This window comes from Sminthopsis crassicaudata, chromosome 2 (assembly GCF_048593235.1).
Source record: "Sminthopsis crassicaudata isolate SCR6 chromosome 2, ASM4859323v1, whole genome shotgun sequence".
Lineage (NCBI taxonomy): Eukaryota > Metazoa > Chordata > Mammalia > Dasyuromorphia > Dasyuridae > Sminthopsis > Sminthopsis crassicaudata.
Window position 1 is genome coordinate 535,593,661 of NC_133618.1, and position 27,876 is coordinate 535,621,536.

At 36.7% G+C, this 27,876-nt stretch overlaps 1 long non-coding RNA gene across 2 annotated transcripts; it reads right to left on the bottom strand.

The window, feature by feature from the left end:
- Positions 1 to 1,451: 1,451 nt before the first annotated feature.
- Positions 1,452 to 27,876, bottom strand: LOC141558054 (uncharacterized). 2 transcript variants are annotated; one of them, XR_012486944.1, is made up of 3 exons: positions 27,720 to 27,876; positions 5,410 to 5,507; positions 1,452 to 4,675 (listed from the first exon to the last, which is right to left on the bottom strand). It is a non-coding gene; the product is annotated as an uncharacterized LOC141558054 (long non-coding RNA). The 2 variants fall into 2 exon arrangements; XR_012486943.1 differs by lacking the exon at positions 27,720 to 27,876 and adding an exon at positions 19,041 to 19,295.

Here is a 27,876-nt window from a genome sequence, read left to right on the forward strand (position 1 = left end):
AAATTGAATTTGAATTCAAAAGAGAGTTGGCCTCCGAATCAGGAAGTTGTGAGTTCATATCCTTCCTCTGACATGTTCTGACTGTGGGAACTATATTATTTCTATCATTATATATAATCTTTTAAAGATGCTCAAAATGGATCAACAATTATATTGCCCTTGGAACATGATATGGTGGTGGTGTTTAAGTAGCAACCCTTCTGAAACCAATCCCCAACATGCTTGCACTTGTGGTTTAAATTCCCCAAAGGGACTGCTACCATCCTCAAGAGTAATAATCCCTGGAGGTTCTAAAACTTAGATCCCGAGCCCCAGTTGCTATGTTCCACATTATCAATCAGTCCAATGGTTTTTCCTATGTTAGCCTTTAACAAAAGGCATTTATAATCATTCAATGTAGCAGCAGGTTTTATGACTTTTATTGATCAGCAATGACCCTGATATTGCAGCAGCCATGTTGAAGGAAGATACAGTTGACATTGACATTGGCCTGACTTCCTACTGTTTGAGAGTCTTACATCATGGAATAAGTGAAGTTTATTGCTAAAGCAGGAGTTCTCAAACTACAGCCCTCGGGATAGATGCAGCCCGCTGAGGACATTTGTGCGGCCCACCCGGTTATGACAAATGGGCTGAGGGGCGTAGACAGAGTGCAAGTTTTTGTTTTTACTATAGTCCGGTCCTCCCACAGTCTGAGGGACAGTGAACTGGCCCCCTATTTAAAAAGTTTGAGGACCACTGGTCTAAGGAAACAGAATCACCTCTAAGCTGCATTATCTTTATTAACACAGAACATTTGCTGCAAAGAATCAAGTGGCAATAACTTCAGCAACACATTTTTTTATTCCAAGCATCTAAGTAGTTAAAGATATGATGCAGTTGTATAGTCTGAACAAGAGAAACAAAAGTTTCTTTTCTGAAGAAGTATGTCTTGACAAAAGTATGGTCTTGACAAAGATAAAAGAAAGATTGGAGATTACCTTGGAAAGATTATTACAGACATTACAGTAACAATATCAGCCTACTGCAACTCCCAATGTCAGGTCATCAAGAATCTCCAAACTACTCCTGGTTTTAATGTGCTCTGAGTCATCAGTGAGTCAACAATCTCTGCTATTGCTTTTTGCTTAGACAAGAAGGTTGGTACTGAGACTATTGGGCTGATCTTTGATTTCAGTGGTGGTAATTTTGATGACTCCATCCTCTCCAGTGAAGATAACATCTTTAATTTTTATTATAATGTCAATGTTATTATTAACAAGAACAATTTTGAAGACTTTTACAAACTGAGAAAGAATGAACTGAGCATATCCAAGAGAACAATTTATACAATAATAACATTATAAAGAGAAAAATCTTTGAAATCTGTAACTTATGATTCCAGAATATCAACAATAAAGTATTGTTTACCTCCTGGAAGAGAAGTTATGAATTCTTATAATAAAAGACATATATTTCTTGAGAACAGCCAATGAAGAAATTTATTTGGCTTGACATTTGTTGTAAGGAATTTCTTTTTCTTTTCATTAAGATGGGGAATAAGTGGTAGAGAAAGTAGATTTATGTTTATTAAAAAATAAAACTTTAATACAAAAAAATTTAAGGTGGCATCTTGATTTTAAAATCATTAAGGTGGGGAATAAGTGATAGAGAAAATAGATTTATGTTTATTAAAACTTTAATACAAAAAATTTTAAGGTGGCATCTTGATTTTAAAATCAAGTCCATAGGGGCAGCTAGGTGGCGCAGTGGATAGAGCACCAGCCTTGAATTCAGGAGGACCAGAGTTCAAATGTGGTCTCAGACACTTAACACTTCCTAGCTGTGTGACCCTGGGCAAGTCACTCAACCCCAGCCTCAGGAAAAAAGAAAAAAAAAATCAAGTCCATAGCTAAGGAATATCCATTCAACCATTTCTTTGCTGATTTCAAGGGCAAGCATACGAAGAATTATTATAATTATAATAATTATATTATATATAATTGATTATATAAGTGTGTGTTGTCCACCACTTCCACCCTGTTTGTGAATTTGCAAAAGTCAGCATCTTCTCAGAATCCAGGTCAATACTGAAATTGACATCAATATCCAGATTGACATTAATACCTTCTTTGAAGGTACCAACTTCTATCTGCTGTCATCTGGACCTTCATTGAAGAAGTGAATTTTTATTCTATGGCACACTGCCCCTAAGAGATGCCAAGGTAGATGCAGGGCATAATTTTGGTTAGTGGTTCCACTTAGTTCCCCAAGATCCAAGCACAAGTTTTTCATTGGCAAAGTGCTGAACATGAACAACAATCCTAATGAAACTGTTTCTTATAAGGCAGGTATTCAAGCTGCCAAACTGTCAGGGACAAATCTAAGAATATTCAAGACTTGGTGCTATTGGATATGATTCCTCTTTTTCTTGATAACAAAACTTCTGTTAGAGCTACAATAATTCTGAGCAAATCCAATACCACCATCCCCACTAAGCAGACACACATCTTCATGATTTACTCAGAAAACCATCCTGATACCCTTATCCAGGTTTATGAAAGTGAGAGATAAATTACAAAGGATATCAACTACTTGGCAAATTTTATCTCAGGGGGATTGTCAACTGTTCTCCAAATTAAAAGACCTTTGACATTTATGCAAATAAAATCCTCAATGTAACTGCTATCACCAAGAGAATGTCACGGAGAATAAAATCACCATCAACAGTGGCAAGGGTCAACAATAAAGGATTCATTGAGTACCCAGTCAAGAAAGTTAAGAAATAAAACACTGAAGATAAAAAGCAGAGAGTCAACGTGTCTCTTTTGAATCATTTATTTTCATAATGACAGCTAAGTGGAAAATGAAAAACCCTGAGGCAAAATTGGTGAGGAAGACCTTGAAAATTGCAATGAAATAATCAGTTGGTTCAGTAAGAACCAGACTGCTAAGAAGCAAGTATTTGAGTATCAGAAGAACCAGAGATCTGTTCATTACTGAGCTATATCTGAATTCAAGGGACATGCATGATTTCTGAGTGGCACAGCTGCCCTATCTAGAGGTGCTTCTTATGGATACACCATTAAGGAAATTAACTAAATTCTGGACAAGAAAGAACATTTTATATGTATAGAAGAATTGCACATGTTTAACATATATTGGATTACTTACCATCTAGGGGAGGGGATGGGAAAGAAGGAAAAAAATTGGAACATAAGGTTTTGCAAGGGTGGATGTTGAAAATTATCCATGCACATATTTTGAAAATAAAAAGCTTTACTCAAAAAAATAAAAGAAGAAAAAACATTTCATACAGTTTGTTAAAAAATTGAAGTACCCAAATTTGTAGCCAAGTGGTCATTAAAAAAAGAAAGAAAGAAATATGCATTTGAGCTGTCTTTCAATTTTAGTCACTCCCAATATTTGAATATATTTAGAGGAAGAGAAGTGTGTTTTATCAATACTGTAAACAAGTGGAAATGCAATTCCTTTCCTGAAGAAGTAAAAATACATTTAAAGGATTTAAAGGTTGACACCAACCTCCTTCTCCCCCCCCAAAAAAAATGGGTATTTACTGAAGTGATAATCAAGAATAATTGATATAAAACATTCTCTCAGAGGCTGGTACTTAAATCTCATCAAAATATAAAACAATTTGAAGAACTGTTGATAGTCACTTTTCATATTACCTCAGACCTGTGTTGTCTAAACCATTCTTAGTCTACTATTTTCTGGTAAAAATAGACCAGGCTTAGGTCATTCTTCTTGTTGGCAGTCATATTCCCAAAATCATTGGAGTTATTGCTAAGGACTCTTCTTGTAACTAGTTAATTAAAACCCACTGGGACTGAAGACCTCTGGACTTCTCATACTTGCAAGATTGTTAGATATATCTTCCTTCGGGGATAGGATTCTTCATGCAAGTTCAGAATAGAACAATCTCAAAAGATGTAGGCTGAACCCAAGCTCAAGCTTGCCTAGATAGAACAGGGATTTGAGATACCATAGGCTTATGGCTATGTGGTAGGTGAGATGGGGGATAAGGAAAGTCACTTCTTCCCTCTACCTCTGCTAGTGCTTAAAATTACCCTAACACAATTCAGGAAAGGAAAGGGAGAGTTCCCTGAGGCTGGGGCCACTTCCTTCTAAGTATCTTTTGAACCACATGCTCTTTCTGATCAGTATCCCATTAAGGGATTCAACAATAATAACCACAACTACAACAATAACAATAACAGCTAACATTTATTTAGCACCTATTACAATTCCAGGGATTGTGTTAAGTGCTTTATAATTATGATTCAATTATCTAGTTAGTACTTAGAAAATTGTCTGGTACATAGTAGGTGCTTAATGAATGTTTGTTGACTTATTGATTTATTATCTCATTTGATTCTTACAACAACTCTGGGAGGTAGGTGCTATTTATCATCTCCATTTTAAACTGGAATGAACAAATTTGCCCAGGGTCACACTGCTAATACATTTCCAAGGCTGGATGTGAACTAATTTTTGTGATTCTTCTCTGTGACTCCTTGCTGCCTCTTGTCATATTAGTGTGCTAGCTCTTCAGTATTCAATCATAGATAGCTGGAAGCAGACTCCAAAGCTGATGCACCAAAACCAATAGAGGCAACTCTGAACATGTTCCATGGGGTGGCTCTTCCTACTCTTTCTTATGAGGCATGTCTCCCTGGAAGGAAGAATGGGGAGGTGATACATGTAGGTAATATAATGGGAAATGTAGAATGTAATATAGGTAACATAACATCAAAATATAGAAACATAGAATATTTTTAAGAACAGTAGCTTCCATTTAACAGTATAAGTTTCCCCCATGGTCTCAAGAAAAAAAAAAAAGAGAAAATTCACAACTTTTCTTAAATTGCAATGGTAGAGGATTATATGGAGATGGAATATCACATGTAATGTCAAATTCATTCTATTTGTTGATTAGCTTAGCTGTCCTACTTTTAAAAATATTACTTTCTTATTTTCTTACAAGAAATAACTCACTGAGTAGTAAGGTATATATTTAGAAATTAATAGTGATAACTAATATTTATAACACTTAATGGTTTACAAAAGATTTTATACATCTTATTTCATTTGATCCTCACAACATCCCTGTGAGGAAGATATAATTATACCCATTTTACAGATGAAGAAATTGAGGCTGCTAGCAGTGACTTGCCTTGAGTCACACAATTAGTAAATCCCAAGGCAGGATTTGAACTCAGGTCTTCCTGATTTGAGTTCAATATGCTATACTAAGGATGTCACTTTTATAAGGAACACTTATGGATGTCATTCTTATAAGGAACACTTTTGGTGAGGAAATTCCCTTTTCTGATATAAATCAAAACATTCTCTGCAATTTATAGTCTTAGAGAGTTGTCTGTAGTATTGAGAGGTTAAGTGACTTACCCAGGACCACACAACCAGTATATGTCAAAGTAGGGAATTAAACCCAGATCTTTTCAGCTCCAAAATCAGTTCTCTATCCACGATGACACACTGTATTTCTATGAAGATGAAATGAAGGAGATATAAAAATAATGGGTATCCAAAAATATGAACATATACATATGCATAATACATATAAGAATGTATATATATATGCATGTATATTTTATACATATATAACACAATACATATGCGTATTATGTGTATATATATGTATGTATTATAACTTGCTTTTCAATAACTATTCTGTGAACTTCATCCCTTGAAGTTATACCATGAGTATATATCTGGTGGGGTTAGGATTAAATTCAGAGTTTTTAATTTCAAGCCAGTGGTTTTTTTGTCCATTACTACATATCTTATCTACATATCTAATGTTCTATGATTCTTTTAGAAAGGAAATATACTGCTAGGAATATACCTTGAAACACTTCAAATACTTCAAATATCCCAAATACCAATACCTCAAAATACCCCAAATAAAACAAACAAAAATAAAGCATCCAAGTATTGTCTATAGCCATATTTTATGTACTTTCAAAAAGCTAGAAACAATATAAATGTCCAACAATGGGGACATAGTTGGATAAATTATGGTACACGCCTGTAATGGAACACTATAAACACCATTAAGACCAATGCATGAGTAATACAAAGAAATCTAGAAAGATCTCCACGTAAAACCCAGCAAAGCAAAACCAAAAGAATAGAATTTACGATAATGACAATCAAAGAAGAGGAAAAGACAATGAGAATGAATGGACAAAGAATCTTGATAAGAATTTAGAGGGAGTGACTAAAAAAAAAGAATTATACATTGTGTATTGCAATTAACTTAAATATTAAGTGTTACTAAGGAAGTTTAGTTTATGGCATTTTATAATCCATATTGTTTTTAATAAAACATTTTTAAAGAAAAAATAATATCTATATTCATAACTAGGGCCCTGGTTAATAATAATAGCTAACATTTTAGCTTCAGGGTTTGCAAAATGCTTTATATTTCTCAATTCACTTGATCATTTCAACAACCCTAAGAAGCAAGTGCTGATATTATCCTAATTTTATATAAAGCAAACTGAGGCAGACAGATCAAATGATTTGCCCACAGTCACAAAGTTAAAGTCAAGATTTCAATTTATGTCTTCCTGACTCCTGAGTCCAAAACTCATTATAACACCTACATGATCTTCAAGGTCATCCAAACCAGTGCTGTTGTTTTGTAATTCTATGTTTTGACAACAATTCAAAGACAGTTTTTATGAACCATGTCATATCACTAAAAGATATCAATCTCAAAAAAAAAAAAAAAAAAAAAAAAAGATTACTGTAATTGACTTGGCCCATAGAGCCTATGCTATTATGATGAAGGTAGGCCACAGTTGCCTGAGTCAAAAAACAATAATAATAATGCCTTCTCTTTTACTGGCCCTTTTAAATTTTCAAAATAGTCTCACACCTAAGTGTCTTACTTTATCCTCATAAACCCCTGTCAGGTAGATAGTACAGCTATAATTATCCTCCTTTTTACATATGAGGAAACAAGTTCAGGATTACATAGCAAATCATTGACAAAGCTGAGACTGGAATTCAGGCCTTCTAACTCCCTGTCTAGAGCTCTTGTCACTGACTAAGCTGGCCCAAGTTCTAGTGGCCCAAGTTGAATAAAACCACCAGTTCTGAACAGGCAAAGAAAACCAAACCAACAGCTTCTTTTCTTTCTCTTACCCATCTTCAGCTCCTGTCAGGTGCTCCAAGGAGGCCTGGGGCCAAGAGGGTAGCAGGGGAAGGTTCATCTTCCCTGACAGCTACTGATCAAAGAGACACTGATAGTTCTCTCACATATAGGAGAGTGTATACAGGCCTGCACATACACACATAGCCCAGGGGGGCAGAGGGGAGCAATGACCTACCTCCCTCATCTCGACTGTTTCTGAAGATTATGCAATTCCCTAAGGTCGGTGCGCCCTACAGAAAGCAAACTTTGACACTAGCTCAGTTTAAACACAGCCTGGATAAGAGAGGTGGAAAATCACTGGACTTTTAGAATTCACACAGCTCTCTTCCTAGGAGTGAGTGATTGGGGGAGGGGTAGATGGAGGATTGTGGAGACAGAGACAGAGAGGGATGTAAGAGAGAGAAAATAGTGGGAAAAATAAAAAAGGTGAGAGAGAGGGAGAAAAAGAGAGAAAGAAAAGGAAAATCATTGACATCTGGTTCCTTTCTGAAAGAATCTCACCTTAAATGACCAAATTGCAAAAGCCTATCTGTTCTAATAACAAATAAGCACAAAGCCAGGCACAGCATTCTATACATATTTGTTGAATGAATGACAGAAGAAAGGGGTGGCTGGATGGCTGGATGAGTGAATAAATGATAAGCCTTTGTATTTGTACAATGCTTTATACCTCCCAAGGAACTGTAATATCCAGGAACTCATTTAAGAACAATACCTTGAATTTCTATGGAGTTCTAAGATTTACACAGCACTTGCCTCAACACAATCCTGTGAGGTCCTTATACAAATAATCTTTTTTTTTTCATTTCTAGAGATGAGCAAACTGAATTCCAGAAAGCTTGAATGACTATTGACCCTCCTCACACCCAACCTCATAATGTGGCTCCATTCCAAAGCTGCCTTATATCCATTTCTCATATCTTATGGATATCTTTGTATATGTGCATTTTCTTCATACACATACCTACCACACACACAAAAATTTGAGGACAAGAATTGTTTTACTTTTGTCTTTGTATTCCCAGACCTAGTTCACAATAAATAATTAATACATGCTTATTAATCAATTAATTTTCTGGCCAGGATTAGAGAGCTAGTGAAACACGCTGAAGACTCTAGTTCAATGTTCTAGAGGAGAGGAGGGTAAAAGAGAAGAGGAGAGGACAGGAGAGGACAGGAGAGACATTCAAAAGTCATTTAGTTTAACCCTTAGTTCACATACTGATTTAGAAAATCACATATGTATACATTTTTTAAAATTAATGCATCAACACATTAAAATCACAGAGGAACTACATTTAACTGGCCTGGATCACACTGAAGAGTGCTCCATCCAGTGTGCTACCTAGCTACCTTTTTTTTTTTTTTTCTCAGGAGGTTGGGGTTAGGGTAGGGAGATGAGAGGAAGCATGTTTACACCCCCTGGTCTAACCTATTAAAATCTCCTTGAATCTTGAACATATTTTCTGTATTTTAATTAGTCTTCCCAACTTTGTGACATCTATAATTCTGCATACATGATACATGTATGGATGGAAATGTTTCACAGCCTAAAATCAGATACATCTTTATAAAAATCATACTCCAGTGGAGACCTACATAACCCAGTAATGATTTATGGTCTGGGTCCATTCACCCAGCTGATTCTGAGTTCAACTAATTGACCTATTTATTGTCTGCCTTTCCACAATAACCTGACTTTATCAAATGCTTTACTTAAATCTAGGTAAACTTTATTAATAGCTTTTGATTGATCAACCAGTCTAGTAACACTGCTGGAAATGAGATTAGTCTGGGATGACCTGTCCTTGTGAAAGACATGATGATTCTCTATGATTACTGCTTCTCTTTCTAGAGGTTTACTATCTCTTCCATAATACTTTCTAGCATGTTTTCAGGATTTTAAGTTAAGCTCACTGGTCTTTAGTCTGCACATTCCATTTTCTTCCCTTCTATTGAAAATTGAAAGAGCATTTGTCCTCAATTCCTGCAGAACTTGATCAGTTCTCCACAGTCTCTCAAAAATCAGCAGTCATGTTTGCCAGTTCTTCTAGTATTCGAGGCTGTTATTGAAATGGGTCTAGTGACCCCAATTTATTAAGGACTACTAGATATTACCTTACTATATATCTATATCTATGTGGGTATATGTATATATCTTTCCTGTCAACTCCCCATTAGACATTTTAGTTTTACATTTTCCAGTATTTAGAATAGAAAGGTTTATTCTCCTTGGCAGAGAAAACAGAAACAAACATTCCTGTCCTCAAAAATTAGATACTCTTTTCTCATTTGGAAAAAGTCTGAACAATTGCAAGTTTTTTAACTTTCCACTCATTAAACAGTGACTCTGTGGGGAAGCCCAGAATCTAGCCGCTCTTCCTGAAAAAATAACATTATTCTCGTTTTACAGAAAAATAAATTGAGGCACAGATAACTAAAATAACTTTCCTAGGATCACACAGATAGTAACTGGCAGAAACAAGACTTAAACACAAGTCTTTTGATTTTATTACACATCTAGAAAGCAAACATTTTAGACAGGAGTGCTGCTAGGAGGTATCAATGATATAAGAAAAAAGTTCTGAGTTTTGAATCAGAGGACCTTCAGTTTATATTCTAGTTTTGCTGCTTACTAACTATGTCATCTTGAACAAGTCACTAAGCTTTAATTTCCTCATCTTTAAATTGATGGGGTTAAATAGACTTAGGATGGAAAATGCCATCTGCATCCAGAGAAAGAACTATGGAGACTGAATATGAATCAAACATAATATTTTCACTTTTTCTTATAGTTTCTTTGCTTTTTTCCCTTTTGATCTGATTTTTCTTGCACAACATGACTAATGTGGAAATATGTTTTTTAAAAATTACACACATTTAACCTATATCAGATTGCTTGCTGTCTTGGGGAAAGGGAATGTAAGGGAGGGAGGGATCAAAATATGGAACACAAAACAAAAATGAATGTTGAAAACTATCTTTATATCTATTTGGAAAAATAAAATGCTATTTAAGAAATTATGGAGTTAGATTAGCTGGTCCCTAAGGTCTGTCGTTCCCATCTCTGATCTTGTTTGGATATTTGGCTTTGTTCCATGGCAGCTTTTTAAATCTAGATAAGAACTGGGAATTCCCTGTTCCTTGAATTTTCTATTTCTGACATCCCCAGAACCTGAGGCTTTTAGAGCCATAACACCCTTTTTCTTCATCCTTCATTACCTGGCCTTAGGATCAGAGCTATAACAAGAAGCAAATGAATGATTTGTTTTGGGCACATGAAACTGAAGGATACAGAAAAATTTTGCATCTACTATTCCAAGTCCACCATGCCATTAAGTCACTGAAGGATGGAGAGGCACAATTCTATAGTTTTGGTTCTTAGGCAAAATTAGCCAGTTATGATGTTGCTTGGGAGTAATCAAGATTAGCCTGCTTGAGATTCTCATGGTTTAGGAGCCAAAAACAACAGTCCAAAGTGAGTGAATGCAAAACTGATGTGTAAAGAGACCAGGGAGGTTAGGGGAGGGAAATAGCTCTTTCTATCATCTCAGCAGCCTTGGATTAAGTGTAGGGCAGGGTGAAGAAAAACTACAGCTTTACGCAAAAATCCCCCAAGAGAATATCTATCAATTGAGGAATGGATGAACAAGTTATAGTATATGGAATGGAATGGAATAGAATATTATTATATAAGAAATGAGAAAGAGAATGGCTTCAAAGAAACTTGGGAATACTTGCATACAAACTGATGCAAAGTGAAATGAGCAAAACCAGAATAATGTTGCACATAGTTACAGTAATATTGTAATGATTATCAACTGTGAAAAACTTAGCTCTCTAATCAATTCAGTGATCCAAGACAAATCCAAAGGACCCACAATGCAAAATGCTATTTTCAGAGAGAAAACTGATTAACTCAGAATATAGACTGAAGCATTTTTTTTGCTTTCTTTATTTTTTCTAATTTTTTTCAATTTGGATGACATTGGAAATCTGTTTTGCATAATTTCATATATGTATAATGGATATATTGCTTGCCTTCTCAATTGATAGGACTTAAGAGAGGGATGACAGGTAGGGAGAGAATTTAAAATTGAAAAAATTTTAAATGAATTTTTAAAATAAAAAATGCCCCAAGGATTGGATCATAGATTGAGGGTAAGTAACCACACTGCAACAACTCCACCTCTCCCAGGAATCCATAGGAAAAAAATCTCTATGTGAGATATGACTGTTTTAAGTTATCCAGAGAAAAGGACACCACCAATAACTTTGATTAGAAACTGAGGAAAATGTTATGCATGCAGAGGATCTAGAGGAAGCATCAATCAGCGTTTTCATTAGTTTCTTTCTCATATCAAAATCTTTCCTAGCTGTGTGACCATGGGAAAATAACTAAATTTCTCTGCACCTCAATTTTCTTAACCACAAAGTGGGAATAATAATACTAATAGCACGTTCCTTGAAGTGTAGCTTCAGTTTCACAGGGACACATCTGGAAGTATATTTTGGTTCAGGAGTTACCCTTTAACCAACCTCCCAGCAACCCAGATAATTCAGAATAAAATCATAAGGTGTAAGTGAGACATTTAACTACAAAGACACTTCAATGACCTGATTCTTTTCTTTGATACTACACTCTTCTCTCATTAAATCAGAAGGGCACTCTCCATTGGCCTGTTGCTGGCAAGTCCTCTTTATTTTATTTTATTCTCTCTCTTTTTAAAAATAGTATTTTATTTTTCCAAATACATGCGAAGATAGTTTTCAACATTCACTTACGCAAAACCTTGTGTTTCAAATCTTCTCCTTCTGTCCCTCCCCCAGATAGCAAGCAATCTGATAGTTTAAACATATGTAATTCCTCTCCATATTTCCATATTTGTCATGATGCACAAGAAAAATCAGCTCAAAAGGGAAAAAAACACAGAAAGAAAAGCGTCAAATCCATCAGAGTTGATAATCATGTTGTTACTGTATACAGTGTTCTCTTCCTTGGTTCTGTTTACTTCATTTAGTAGTGACAGTTTGAGGTTGTCAAGGCTCAGAGCAGTTACAGACACCAACAAGATGGAGAATCTGACATTTTTTCTGATCCTCATGAACTCTGAAATCCTATCAAAATAAAAAATTATGTTCAAGAAATTTCATCTGTCTCCATGGTTTAGGGTACCAAGAACCCTAAGGAAATAACAATTGAATGAACTAATAATAAAATAGGGCAGGTAGATGATGCAGCGGACCGAGTGCTGGACCTGATTTAGGAAGACCTGAATTCAGATCTAGCCACTGTATAATCCTGGACAAGTCATCTATCCCTGCTTGACTCAAATTTCTCATCTGTTAAATAAGTTGGACAAGGAAATGTCAAACCATTCCAGTATCTTTGTCAAGAGGACCCCAAATGGTGTTTTCTAATTGAACAACCATCACCACCAAAACCACCAGGACAACAACAGCAAAACAAGGATGGCTAATCTCTACCCCCTCATTCAGCACCCTTTCTTCATTGTCCACCACTCACGCAGGGCCACACAGGTTGATCCAGAACTTGCAACAGAATAAAACTCTATTACTCTACCCTCTGTTCTAGCTTGTATAAAGGCAAGGCAGTGCTCTGTGCTGTAACAGAACTCAGTCAGAGATTTAAGGAATAGGGAAAACTGGGTCATGACAAATATATGTGGCTGTGTTATGTTTCATTACATCCACTAGTAGCCAGTTCTATCCTCACAGAAATCAATTGGAGCAAAGATCTACCTTGTGTAAGAGGAGGGTGAGATGGTTTGAGATCCAAACTCCAGGAAAACAGTACCCAAGAAAGTGAACAATAGAAAATTAGGGGGAAAGATTGAAATTACCAAAGATCTCAAAAGGAAAAAAATACTGTTAAAGACTTTGAGAGTATCAAGGAAGATATTGATACTATAAAAGAATAAGGCTTCTAGAATAGTTAAAAGAGTCCAAGCTTCTGTAAGTAAACATTACAAAGGAAAATGAATCAACACTTGACAAGGCAAAATAACCTGAGGATTTCCAAGAGAATATGAAACCACAGGAGGATGTTTCTGAACAGTTTAAAAGAGAAATAAAAAGAATAAAAGACATAAGAACTATTAAAGAAAAAATTGGCAGAATAGAAAAATGTGAATCCGTAGTGGCAACTCTCACCAAAGGAACAAAAGAGAAAAAAACTAATTGGGGTGAAATTATATAGAAGTTTTTAAAAATGGAAGAAAATAAGCAAAAGGCAGTAACATTAAAATAAAACTATATTCCACAAGCAAAATATTGATTTTGATGACAGGATGTATAGATGCAACTTAGGGATTTAGACAGCCCAGAAAAAAAAAATGGACAAGTAAAGAAACAGTACAAGAAAACTACCCAGAACTTCCGAACACAGAAAACAACCAGAAGAATCCACAAATAAACTTCTAGGAAGGAAAAAAAACTTATGCTACAAACTCCAAGAAGTAAAGTGGTGATTTAATTAATAGTAGTTAAAATTAATTAATTAATTAAATGAAAACAACAAATTCTTCAAATGACTAGGAGCTTTCTTCTTCAAATATAAAGGAAAAGAAACTCAAATAACACTCTGTATCCACCAAAAACCCCTGAAGGGAATAGAACAATGGAATATGTTCCTAAAAGCAAAGGAGTTACAATCCAAAGTAATATGCCATGTTAATCTGAATCTGACCATTAATGAAAAAATGAAGACTTCAATTTTTTTAAAAGTATTCAGAGCATTTCTAAAAAGAAAACCAGACCTGAACTTTTGCTTCTTAACTATTGCAAATAAGAGCAATCCAAGAAGGGGAAACAAATATAACAATTAGGACCAACAATGACAAAATAACAACAGAGAGACCATTAAGAGATTTCTTTCTAAAATTACACAATAAAACGGGTTGTCACAAAAGGCAAATAAAAAATTGAGAAACAGTCCTGAAACATCATGGATTAACCTCAGAGAAATCACAGAATGATATTGGATTAGGAGTAATGAAGAGGAAATTTTTTTTTCTCTCCCTCTCTCTTGACACAATCAACTATAGTTTCCATCAGTGACTTTACTTGATCAAAAACCTATCCACTGGGGGGCAGCTAGATGGCACAGTGGATAAAGCACCGGCCCTGAAGTGAGGAGGACCTGGGTTCAAAATCTGGTCTCAGACACTTAACATTTCTTAGTTGTGTGATCTTGGGCAAGTCACTTAACCCCAATTGCCTCAGGGGAAAAAAAAAACTATCCACCCATTGTAGAGTCTATTTTACTCCTATTTAATGAAGTAGAGAGATATGCAACTGTGAAAGAATATCTCCCTGGGCTTCTGCGAGAGTAGAGAACAATTTTTTGTAGCTACTATGTCATTTTCATAAATGGCTTTGCTAAGCACTAATTTGTTCTACCTGGTGACTATTAATGGGGAACATACTCTTTGGGTTTCATGAGTTATAAGATTAGGAATGAAGCCCCACAGGGAGTAATAGCTACTTTCTGGGAGCCCAATCTATCATTCACTCTTATTCGCGTATCAGTTTCTGAAAACAGCTGATTCCAAGGTGAGGAATGCAAGTTGTCAAAGTATCCCAGAAGGATGCTACACATATTACATTACAAACTTGAAAGTAATATATCCATATAGGAAGAATCAAGAGAATGGTCAATGCTTTTGACTAACTATGACATATTATGGATTATATCCATCAGTTTTTATACCTTGGACAAAAAAATACAAATGGACAAGAAGTTAGACCAAGAATGAAAAGGAAAAAGATAATGACCTGAATTCCCTGTGGGAAACAGAAGAGTTCCTTAAAGGTCTCAAACTTTTCCTAGAAACAAAGGTCCATATCTTTAATACCAGAATTCTACCAATATTGTTGTGTGACCATGAGTCATAAAGCATAACAATCTTCAAAAAATTAAAATTAAATTCCATGCAGAGGGTAATTGAGAAGTGTGTGGTGGATATAAAATACAACATAAGTAATTCTGAAAGAGAAAAAAGGATGTTGCCAAATATGTAATCAAAAAAATGGACTGAGAAGACATGAGTGAAGGATAACCCCAAGGTTACCTGTGAGCTCCATCGGTATCCTTGCAATTTAAAGAAAAAATGAAGAAGGCCTTCAGTACATTGTATAGAATCCTAGTGGCGAATTTATGGGAAGATGTGACTTCTGACTCTACCTCCAGCCTTCTTCTCCATCATTTGCAAAATTCTAGAGCAAATCCTATGGTGCACCTTTACTGTCCCAACAAACAACCCTCCATTAAATACACTTTTCCTGAAGCTTTTTTTTTTCAATGCCTTTGTATTCACATGCCTTGGATAATGAGCTTCATGCTTATCTATAAGATAAGTATCATGTCATTTATGTCACACACACAGATTTATGGGGAGTTTCCTAAGGTCCTGATCAAATGGATTTTCCCTCACCTCTGTGAGATACATATCCCTGCCAGAAATTAATCAACTCAACACCTAAATTTGGGGATTTCCTGGGCCTGAGGGGACAAGTGATGTTCTGGAAGGATATTACCTTGATTATTCTTGAATCTCATAGCTTTTAGAAGAAATCAGAATGATATGTCCTTCCCGTGCCCTGAACTATCTGGCTATTTGGAAAATGACATCTTTCTAGGAACACATACCTGTTAATAGCATAACACTTCTAGTTGGAAGGTGTCCAGGATTGGGGGGACCAGAGTAAGGGACAGAGAAGAAAGATTTTGGGAGACCCAGAGACCCACCTTATACAATCCCTGGAAATGAGAGGTATCAGGTAAATGAGTTCTCTCTAATGGAACTGTTTGGTGATGTTGGACATAGAATAACAGTACGCAAAACAATAGTTGGAGTTTGTAAAATGGAAGATTTTGGCTTGAAATCTGGAGTGGGTCAACAAGAGGAAATAAGGCTATCTCCGATGACCAAATTACTCCTTATTGAGAAGGCTGTAGAAGAGAATTGCTTACCCAGTACCTGGTACATAGTAAGTACTTATTAAATACCTGCTGGTTGATTGATTTACAGATTACTATTCTGGTACAGGTTGGGCTAGGTAGTCTCTGAGATTTGAGGACTCAGCATGATTTGCAAACAGATAAAGGATTGTTGTTGACTGATCTGGACAGAGCAAAGACCCAGAGAATCACTTGACCTATCCTTGGTTTGAATTCAGTCTAGTTGCCTCCTCACACCCTAGGGGGAGGATTATGAAATGGGCAACATGTGTACTTAGGACACCTGTCTTCCCTTTCCCCTATTTTCAGCAACTCCTTCTAGAAAAGCAGAGATGAAAGGGATCTGATAAGTGGTCCACCCCGAGGTATTAGAGACATTGCATCACCTCTCAAGGGATTTGCATTTTTATAAGAAGACTCTTAACCTGAAGGAATGAATCTCTGGCATTGTAACTACTAGATTCATGGACTTTCCAGAGGTGGAAGGTTCCAAGGGCTCTTAATCTTTTTCATGTGTGTCATGGGTCCCTTTGGCAGTGTGGTGAAGCCTGTAGATGCCTTTCTCAGAATAATGTTTTTAAATGTCTAAAATTCACACTATTTCAAAGGAAACCGATTATATTGGAACACAAGTATAAAAATAATTTTAATAAGTTTACAGACTACTCCTTCCTTTCCCTCTCTCCCAAAGAATTACTGAAATCTAACATCCTCCTGCAGATGAGGCACCCAAGAAACAGAGAAAAGAATAGACTTGTCCAAAATGATGAAAAGCAAAGTGAACAGAGTCAACATTGTATATGCAACACCAATATTGTTTGAAGGACAATTTTAAGCAACTAAGTCATTTTGGCTGTTACAAATATAAAAATTAAAGGATATATGAAGAAAAACACCATTTGCATCCAGGAAAAGAATAGATAAATAGAACTATGTATAGAATAATTTTATATACACACACACACACACACACACACACACACACACATATATATATATATATATATACCTATTCATGGCTAACAGTAGCTATCTCTAGGGTAGGGGAGAGGGAATTTAAAAAAGGAAAGAAAAAATAAATAAATTTACATGATAGCTTTTTTGGAAGGAATAGCAAGTTGTACATGGTAGATTTGCATTCATGTGCAATTTTTTTGATTGCACTATTATGGAAATGTTTGTTTTGTTCTGTGAATTGAAGATAAAATAAATTTTAAAAAAAAATAAGCTTGTCCAGTGTGAATTCAGTTAGTGACATAAATGACACTTGCAGTCAGTAGGATAAATACTGGGGAGGGGGCAGGGAGAAGCAGGATCTCCCCCAAATATCTCTCCAATCACATCTACTCCATATGCTGACTGTAATATCCCCATACTTGCACCATACAAGATGAAAAGGAAGTCTGGTACAAGTGGGAAAGGCAATGGATCTGCATACAATCAAGACAATTGCTTCAAATCCCACTTAGGGGGGCTCAACTAGCTTTCCAAATTGTAGTGGGTAAAATGCTTTGCAAATCTTAAAGTACCACATAAACACAAGCTATTATCATGAGTTAGATATATACCAGATCTGCACAGTTGAAGTTCCAACCAGGAAGTACTTTTGTGAATGAAAATAACCTGGGGACTGGGGATAGGGTGAGGGGCATGTGGAGAAGGCCATAATATATTTCATTTGAGTTTGAGCAAAGTCCAGGTTAAGTTTGAATGGGTTTTCAATAACCTCGCCCTTTATATGATCTACAGAAATGTAAATATTGTGTATGTGTCTATGTCTGTATACACACCTGGAATATATAAAACATAGACTCATAATGAAGGATGGCCCTTTACCAAACAGTGAGTCTGTAAAGTTGTTTTCAATGCCTCTGCTTCACCATTCTACTCCTTCCTACCCATCCCCAGGGACCCCTTCCCCAGCAGTACTTGCCTGTTTTATCAAAATGTTCTCTTAGATCATCCTTCATTCTTACTAATATATCAGTGACTGAAAAGAGCTGATCCCTGGGTGGAGCATACACACATTTTAAACTCAGGATAAAGGAATGAATTTTTAATGGTGGGATTTAAAACAACTTATAGAGAAATATTTGGGTGGACTTGAGGGCCTTCTCTAAGCTCCTGTAATCACAGTGTAGGAGTATAAGCAAACATACTGTCTTGATAGAAACTTGAGCCTGCTGGAAACAATTTTTTGGTCATGGGGAATTGTTAATCAGTTCAATACAGCAGGCCTTTATTAAGTCTCCTATGTACAAGCTATATGTTAGAAACAAGGGGAGAAAAAGACAAAAGTAGACCTGGATCTCTCCCTTGCATCATCTTGGGCCTTTGTATTATTTTATATAAAAGTATATAAAGTCAGAAAGTTCATTTCTCCTTTCATTCATCTATTCGTGTAGCAAATACTTGTTTAGCCCATACTGTGTATAGGGTACCAGGTAAAGATGAAAAGATTAAGTCACATGGTCTTCATGGATCTAACAGATTTAAAGGGTGTAGAATAGGAGCAGCTAGGCCATGTAGATGATAAAAGTCAGAAGGACCTGAGTTCAAATCCAGCTTCAGACACTTAACATTTACTAGCTGTGTGACCCTGAACAAATCACTTAATCCCTATTCCCTTACAAAAACAAAAAGCAGGGATGTAGAATAAAGTGCTGAGATCCAAGAGGAACGGACACAGTTCTGACCCAGGTCAAAGATTTCAAACTTGGAAGCCATGGAGTCCAACCCACTCATTTGTGCAGATGAGAGAAAGATGCTCAGAGAGGTTGCCCGCTGTCACACAGCTGAGGAAGGGGCTTGCTTGAGTCCAAGTTTAGTGCTCTAAAAGGAGATGGTACAAGAAGTGGGATGAAAAGTTACCTGAAAAGAAACTGCGGTTTCAAGGTGGGTCTCCCTTCAGACCCGCCAATTCTCCTCCAAATTCAATGCCTTCCATGGAGTGCCCAGCCTCCAGCCCGGGAAGGAAGCCTCCCCATCTCCTCAGACCATCACCTGGCCAGGGGACCAAGCTTGCTGCTACAACGGGCGAGCAGCCGTCACCTGGAGTGCCGACCAAAGAGAGGAATGTTTATTCTGAAGCTCTACACTAAAATCTTTCAGAGCTCACAGAGCACTTAAAACAGGGATCAGACTCCAAGGACCTGGGAAACTTCCCCAGTCCAAACTTGGCCACCTCGGGCTGGCAGGAGAACTCAGAGACATGCCTTCGGTGCCATCTGCTGGTTGCTCTCTGTATCAGTCCCAGCTGGTGTTCTGAACCAAAGCTTCTCAGATCTATCCTGGGGACCAGGGGAGGGGGTGGAGTGGAGACCGAGATCCAACGTTATCTTCATAAAGATACTGACATGCTCTAAAATTTAACAAGATAAATGTGGATAGATAGACAAAAGCTTTTATTGGGGGGGGGCAGTGATTTTATAGAGTATAAAGAGACCCTGAGACCTAAAAGTTTGAGAACTGATGAACTAAACCCATAAAGAAATCCAAGTTTTCAGAAGGGTGGGGAGACATTCGAAGGAGGGAGAGCAGATTATTGTAACAGTTCAGGTAGGAAGTGAAAATGAGTGTCACTGAAGAGAAGAGAATAGGAAATTTTGGGAAGATGGAACCAACACAGGTTAAGCTCTTGAAATCTTAAAACACCATGTAAATGCTAGTTAGGATTATTACAAGTTAGTAACAATTGCAAGATAATGTAAGCAGTGACTAAATGGAGATGCAGCCCCCTTTGCTCCATCTTGCACAAGATAGATGGTGAATTGGATAGAATGCTGGGACTACGAGTCTGAGGAAGGTAGGACCTCAAATCTGGCCTCCAACACTAGCTGTATGACCCTGAGCAAATCACTGCTTGTTTTAATACACGGAGAAAAGGAAATGGCAAAATGATTCCAGTATCTTTGCCAAGAGAAACCCAAATGGAGTCATGAAGAGCTGGATGCTACTGAACCCATGTAACAGCAAACATGGAAGATTCTCTCAGAGGGGACAGTAAGGGTAGCTGGAGCCTTGGGAGGAAGGACAAGAAAAGGCTTCCTACAAGAGGGGATACTGAATTGGGTCTTAAAGGAGGTCAGTGATTCAAAAAGCAGATGAGAAGGAAAAAGCATTTTAGGCAAAATGAAGATCAGGCAAGGCCTGCCCTAAGGAAAACTGTGATGTCAAAATTCACTTTCTAACCTTTCTTTAACGAAAGTCTATGACTACAAGTCTTCAAACTACTGGCAAGAACAGTTGCTAAAGGATGGCTAAAAGAGTGGGAAAGGTACAAATAAATTAAAAAGAAAAAAGAAAGGAGTCCTATTTTTCATAGGCTCTAATCATTTCGCCAGAATGAAAGCTGCTGTATATATGGCTCCAGTTAGAATTCAGAAGCAGAAAGATATAGGGGCATGTATGCTTACACAGACAGACAGAACTTTAAAGAGGGATTGCAAAGTAAAAACCCTCTGAAGGACCTGGAAACAGCAGCAGTGATTTAAGATAATGTATCCTTGACTCATCAGGAAGAAATTAAGAATTCCCAAGCAAATGTTATACATTCAAGCCTGGTTTTGCCTACTGGCTACCATATATAAGGTCTGATTTCAAGTGCTGCTCATAAATGAAATGATCCTACTCTTACAGTTGGTGAAATTATAAATGTACCTTTTTTCAGTGTTGTTGTAAAAAAAAAGTATCCATAAATTCATAAAGGATTACTGAAATATATGCTAGTATCATGATTTGTAATTATATAAATACAATAAAACTGTAAAACTGTAAGGGGTCTTGAGAGGACACTTTTCTAATGGAATGGAGCCAAGATTCATCAATCTGAAATCTGAAACCTGTAAGTAGGTGGAACTGGAATTGGAAATAGAAAAAAGTATGAAATATTTAACTGAACCAGTTGGTATTAGTTGGCTCAGCCTTACAAATATGAAAGACGAAGAAGAAGTCAAAGGCCCTGACTAAGGCTCTTTTATAATACCTGTACCTCAAATGCCTCCCCGTATCCTGTGTAAAATTCCACTATTAGGGATTCCTTCCTTTGGATCTTGATAGCTTTTCATCCTCCCTGTGAAAATTCCAATTCAATTTAATAAACATAGCCTTGGGGAGTGCAGAATAATGGAAATAGTGGCAGAGTGGGGAATCAGGAAACTTGGTTTGATTTTGGGTTCTCCTGCTTACTAGCTATGCAACAGAGGGTAAGTCTTTTAGATGCTTGGAACCTCATTGCCTCAATAAGGACATTATTTGCTCTACTTACCTAATTAGGTTATTGTGAGGAAAGTGCTTTGCAAAGTTAAATATTTTAATATTTCAATGGGTTTGTGATTCATTGACCTGGGTAGTCCTTCAGAAATGTAGTTCACAACTCATGCTTTCCTTGGAAATCTTTTGTGGTCTAGTGCTGGAGCACTATTACTAGGCAGATTTTTTAATAACTAGATCCAAACAGGAGTCAATAGTGAGTAGATGTCAGTTTAAAGGAAACTGTTTAGTGGTACATCCAAAGGATCTGTCCTTAGTTCTTTACTTTACCACATTTCTAGCAGTGACTTGGATTAAGATACAGAGGCCATATTTATAAAATTTAAAAATTACACAAAGTTTAGTGAAAGAGCTAACAAGAGCTAACAACCATCTACATCTAGAAAGTTTGTGACAATCTGAGATAATGGAATTTTAACAGAGATAAATGCAAAGTATTACCCTTAGAATCAGTAAAACTATTTCACAATTTTCCTAAATATTATTCAGTCTCCTCATTTCCCCTCTTGGCATGTACTGCTTTATCTGGTTTCAGCTCCACAGGAATAAGATGCTCCTCCCAGGAAAAAAAAAATCATCTTTTTCTAATCTTACTATCATGCTGCTAATTCAAGTCTTCCTTGATACCCCCTTCCTCAGTCTTCTCTTCCCTCTGATTGGAAGTTTGGAGTGTGGAGTCCCAAACTCCTCCCAATGCCTTCCTTAATAGAGGGCAGAAACTAGATTTGTTGCACACTCCATTTTGCATCTATTGCTCTGCCTCATTTCAACTCTAGGGAGGTACCCCCCAAGTCCCCACCTCCATTCCTTTCCTGCCTCTGTGTGTTTCTTTCAAACCCTTTCTCAACTAAAATCTATTAATACAAATCTCCTTCAAACTATTGGCAAGAACAATAGCTAAAATATGATTGAAAGAGTGGTTAAGATATAAGTAAATTCATAAGAAAGGCACCCCATTTTTCATAGACTCTAGTCATTTCACCAAAATCAGAGCATGTGTGTGTTTGTGTGTGTGTGTGTGTGTGTGTGTGTGTGTGTGTGTGTGTGTGTGTGGCTCCAGGGAGAATTCAGAAACAGATAGGTCACAGGGACATGTATACTTACACACAGGGAGAAAGATAGACCTTGTTGCCTCCTTATTAGATTATAAACTTCTTGAGGGCAGGCACTGTCTTTCTTCTGAGTTGATTTTCCCAGCGCTCAGTACAGTGCTTAGTAAATGATTATTGTATTGAATCAGATTTCTTCCTATTTGATCAAGGCCAAGTTCTATTATATTTGTTCCACATATTGGGTATTCATATGCTAACTCAATGGATTGGCCATTCAATTACAATGGCATAGTATCAAAATAGGTATGTTTCATCTATTTCATTTTTCCTAAATATATATAAAAGGTGAATTTCCTTTGACTAATCATTTCATTGGGGAAGATCAACAATGTTTTGGGGACTTGATTCAATCAGCAAAATGTTATTCCCCACACAGGGATTTATCTGAAGGACTTGACTCTCTTTAGAGAATCCCTCTTTCATTTGGACCCTGAGTAAGACATTCTCCAGAACAGTGGTAAGTATCTTATCTTCTTGATTTATGCCTCACTTGATTTTCTTGATTATAGAGTTGCTGGAATAAGAAACAGATTTGTTTAGGTAGCTTCATTTATGAAGGCATGTTGTATGATGTTAATAAATACTTGAAGAACTCTTCATTGGGGGACTAAGTTTTTTTTTTTTGTTTTGTTTTGTTTTAGAATTTTTTTTCACAGTATATATGCATGAGTAATTTTTTTTATAATATTATCCCTTGTATTCATTTTTCCAAATTATCCCCCCTCCGTCCACTCCCTCCCCCCGATGGCAGGTAATCCCATACATTTTACATGTGTTACAATAAAACCTAGATACAATATATGTGTGTAAATACCATTTTCTTGTTGCACATTAAGTATTAGATTCCGAAGGTATAAGTAACCTGGGTAGATAGACAGAGTGCTAACAATTTACATTCACTTCCCAGTGTTCCTTCTCTGGGTGTAGTTGTTTCTGTCCATCATTGATCAACTGGAAGTGAGTTGGATCTTCTTTATGTTGAAGATATCCACTTCAATCAGAATACATCCTCATACAGCATTGAAGTGTACAGCGATCTTCTGGTTCTATTCATTTCACTCAGCATCAGTTGATGTAAGTCTTGAAGGACTAAGTTTAAAAGTGAACTTTGCTTATTAAATAATAAGCCCTAAGCCCATGTATTCAGTCAATCATGCAACCACTAAATGTGGTCTGTGGCTGAAAATCATTTACAAAAACTACCTGTTCCATTCTTACTGTATATAAACCATTCTCATAAAGATGTTATGAAGATAAGAAAATAGGGTTATGGATTGGTGAGCATTAGTAGCTAGTCCACTTTTTTGAGTGATAATATTATCTGTGAAGGTATTTTTTAATTCTTTTGGCATTTCCCTTCCTTGAGATTGCTCATTCAACAAATCCTTAATGCTGCAAGATAGTCTCCAATGACACAGATTTCCTCAACATAGGCTTGTTCAAAAGCTACTCAACTCAGAATCTGCTTCTTTAATGGTCAGCATATCAGAAACTGAGGTGTTAAAGAATCCACATGTTGTTAAGTCATGTCCAACTTTGTGATTCCATTTTGGGTTTTCTTGGTAAAGATTCTGGAGAAAGCTCCCATTTCCTTCATCTCATTTGACAGATGAGGAAACTGAGATATAGGATGAGTTGTCCAAGGTAATAAACAACATAATCAATATTTGAATTCATGCTCCTTACCTCTAAATCTAACACTCTTCCCCTGTATCTCATGAAAGACAGGCTGACAATAGTGCCAGCTGTGACCCTGAAAGAGAGAATGACACCGACAACTTTGTGCAGTTCCCTTAAATCCAATTCACTTGCAAGTGAAGACAGCAGTCATTCATGATATCATTGGTCCTTTTAGAAAATGAAGGGTGACCAACAAAAACCCAGTCAATCAATCTGCAAGCATTTTAAAGCATTAATTCTTTGCCAAACATTGCAGACAGAGATAGGGACTGTGATTTCATTGATAGAGGGAACTCACTGATTTAGGAATTCCTTCAGGGTCATAGAAAAGGTGTGGTCATAGGCAGGACTCAAAGTCAAATCTTCCTCACTCCAAGAGTAGCTTTCTATGAGCCATGATGCTTCTCTCCAAACTGAAAGCACAAAAATAAAAATGAAAGGGCCCTATTCTCAATAAATTTGCATTCCATTGGGGAAACAATTCTATAAGAAGGATGTAGAGAAAATAGGATTTTGCATATAGCCATATGCAAAATATATAAAAAAACAAATACAAGGCAATAAGGGAAGAAAGCAGTCTTACACTTTGAGAAATCAGGAGAAACTATCAAAGATGTGATATTTGAGCTGAGCTTTGATGGAAACTAGGGATTCTCAGAGGAAAAACTGCACTTCAGATATGGTGAACATTCTATGTAGAGAAAGGAGAAGGTGTGAGGAATAACAAGATGAGTTTGACTGGATTGAAGAATTCGTGAAAGGAAAAAATGTATAATAAGGCTAGAAAGGTTGGTCGGAGCCCAGTTGAGTAGTGTTTTAAATGCTAAACAGAGGAATTTATATTTGATCCTAGAGGTAATAGGAAGCCACTGGAGTCTTTTGAGCAAGCAGAGTCAGATCTCGATTTAGAAATATCACTTTCATAATATGGAGAATGGTTTGGATAGACAAAGACCTTGGGGCAAGAAGTCTGATCAGAAGGCTATGGTGATAGTTCAGGTAAGAAGTGATGAGGGTCAGAAGTAGGATGGTATAATGTTAGGGTATTCCTATTGAAAGCAGTTGGTTGATTTTATGTTTCAAGTACACAATAAAAACACTTTAATTTAATTCTTTCCAGGCTTAAAAGTTTTTGAAATGTATCTATGTCTTTCCTATGCTCCCCTATTCTTCTTCCCTCCTTTTCTTCCCATATCAAATCCTCTCCCCATTTTCTGCCGATCCAGTTCCTCACCATCCACACCAGGATTGACATCCCAAATCCTTCCTCCTCCTTCAAACTTCAGTTTGTAGCCTGTTGTAGAGCTCATTATCTGATGAAATTAATTTATATTAAAGTATAATATAGTACAATAAAATAAATAAATAAAGTATAATAAACTTTTCAGGGAAGGTTTTCAACTTTTAGAGCTGATCTAGTTAATTCACATGAATCTCTCTAATGGACAGACTATGTGGGTGATCTATATCTGAGCAAGGGGAGCTATCTATTTTCTTTGTCTATCCAATCTCTTTACCAAATATTTAATGTGAGTAAAGTATAGTTTTCTATTCTACATGGGTGGGGGAGGGAGGATAGACTTAGGGGAATGGTGTCCCTACTATCTGGAAAACTCACATAAAATTTTTTGGCCCTCCCTTGATACCTAAGGAAAAGTCTGATTTTTTTTTCTTTTTCTTTTATGGGGGTTTATAGTACTTTACTGTAAAACTTGTATTGATGTTGTATAATACTATACATATATTTTGTGTACTTCTGAGTTTCTAAACTTTTCTGTGTTGTCTGATGGCCTTTGACTATCTTCTCTGATATCCACAAACTCCCCCAAAATTCCAATTTAATTTCTTATGCTGATCCATGACATATAGAAACTACTATGGGGAAAGGTGAGATTGTGGAAGAGATAATTATACAAAGAATCACCCACAAATACATATATCTTTCCAAATGAATTTCTAAGGGATTCCATATAACAAGATTATGATTTGAGTAAAATCATGGAAAACAGTTGAGATCCACAGGTCCACAAATGCAAAAGACCTTAAATAACCACACTCAAATCAAATCAAAACAAACTTAAAAATTCAAGTGTTTTGGAGACTTTAAAAATAAAATCAACAAGTTGAAACAAATATTTATTAAGTACTTACTAACCATAGATGACTCAAAGAAAGACAAAAACAAACCCTTTTCTCAAGGAACTTACAATTCCTTGATAGGGAGAAAACATGTAAACACATAGGTACAGACAAGATATAGACAGGTTAAATTGGAGATAATCAGCAGAGGGAAGGCACTACCATTAAAGGAATTCAAGGAAGACTGAGTTGAAGGTGAGATTTTAGCTGAGACTTGGAGAAATTAGCTTGGGAAATGGAGAGAAGGAGAGAAACATCACAGACTTGAAGACTAGCCTGGGAGAATGGAAAGATATGGGACATGGAATGTCTTATATGAGGATGCTGTTGTCACTAATGGAAGAAGAAAGGGATGGTGGAAAATTAGTAGGGTGCCAGGTTATGGAAGCTTTAAAACAAATCAATCTTTCTGAACATTTCTGCAGAGCATGATCTCAGCATGAAAAGGCTTAGTCAATTAAATTAGGCCATCCTAGAAGGCTTAATATATGCCTTCATTCTTTAGACAAGCTAGGGATTAGATCTGTGATTTCTTTTATCTAGGTAGCTCCCAGCTGAGGAAATTCCCTTCACTAATGCAGGTCATCATCTCTGCAATGCATAAAACAGAATGTGTGTGTGTGTGTGTGTGTGTGTGTGTGTGTGTGTGTGTGTGTGTGTGTGTGTGTGACAGATCCCTAGTCTTCAACATGTAGAACACTTTAAAGGAATATTTGTTGCCTGTGTTTTTAATTGAAGGAAATGCTAACATTAGTGAAAATAAAGATGTTTTTTCCCTCATCTAAGCTCAGGAACCCTCTGAAACCTACTCACAGACCAATATTCCAGGTTAAGATCCATTGTACTGATTAGTTATGGCTCCAAATAATCCTTCAGATTTGGAAAAGGCCCTTCTCTCTACCAGCTTTTACCATTATTCACTTTGACCCTACTTTCTTCTTCCTCAAGCTTCAGCTGTTATAAGTTCCCCTGCTTCTTCGTTTCCAAGCTCAGTTTTTCATCCTATCTGCCATCCTGCTTCCTACGAAAGATTGTTATTTAGTCATTTCAGTCTGACCCCATTTGGAATTTTCTTGGCAGAGATACTGGATTAGTTTGCATTTCCTTCTCATTTTACTGATGAGGAAACTGAGGCAGACAAGGTTAAATGACTTTCCCAAAGTCACACAGCTGATGAAGGGATGAAGCCAGATTTGAACTCATGAAGATAAGTCTTTCTGATTCCAAGCTCACCCCTCCCCTATAGTTTCGGTGTCTTTCACTTTCATTTTCCTCCTAGCAAATCTCTACCTAAATCGTTTCTGCTTTCTGTTTCTGCCCAGACTTCTCAGCTCCCAGTCCTCCTTACCTTCCTCCATAGAGCTAGCCAGCATGTTCCCCCAGCCACTCACCCCTGAGCGCTGGGGCAAGGTTCATGAGTTGAAATCAGAGTCAATTTGCCAGTCCCAGCTAAATGAGAACCCCGTAGCCTACCCCCTTTTAATTATGGCCAAGCTCAAAGAGGA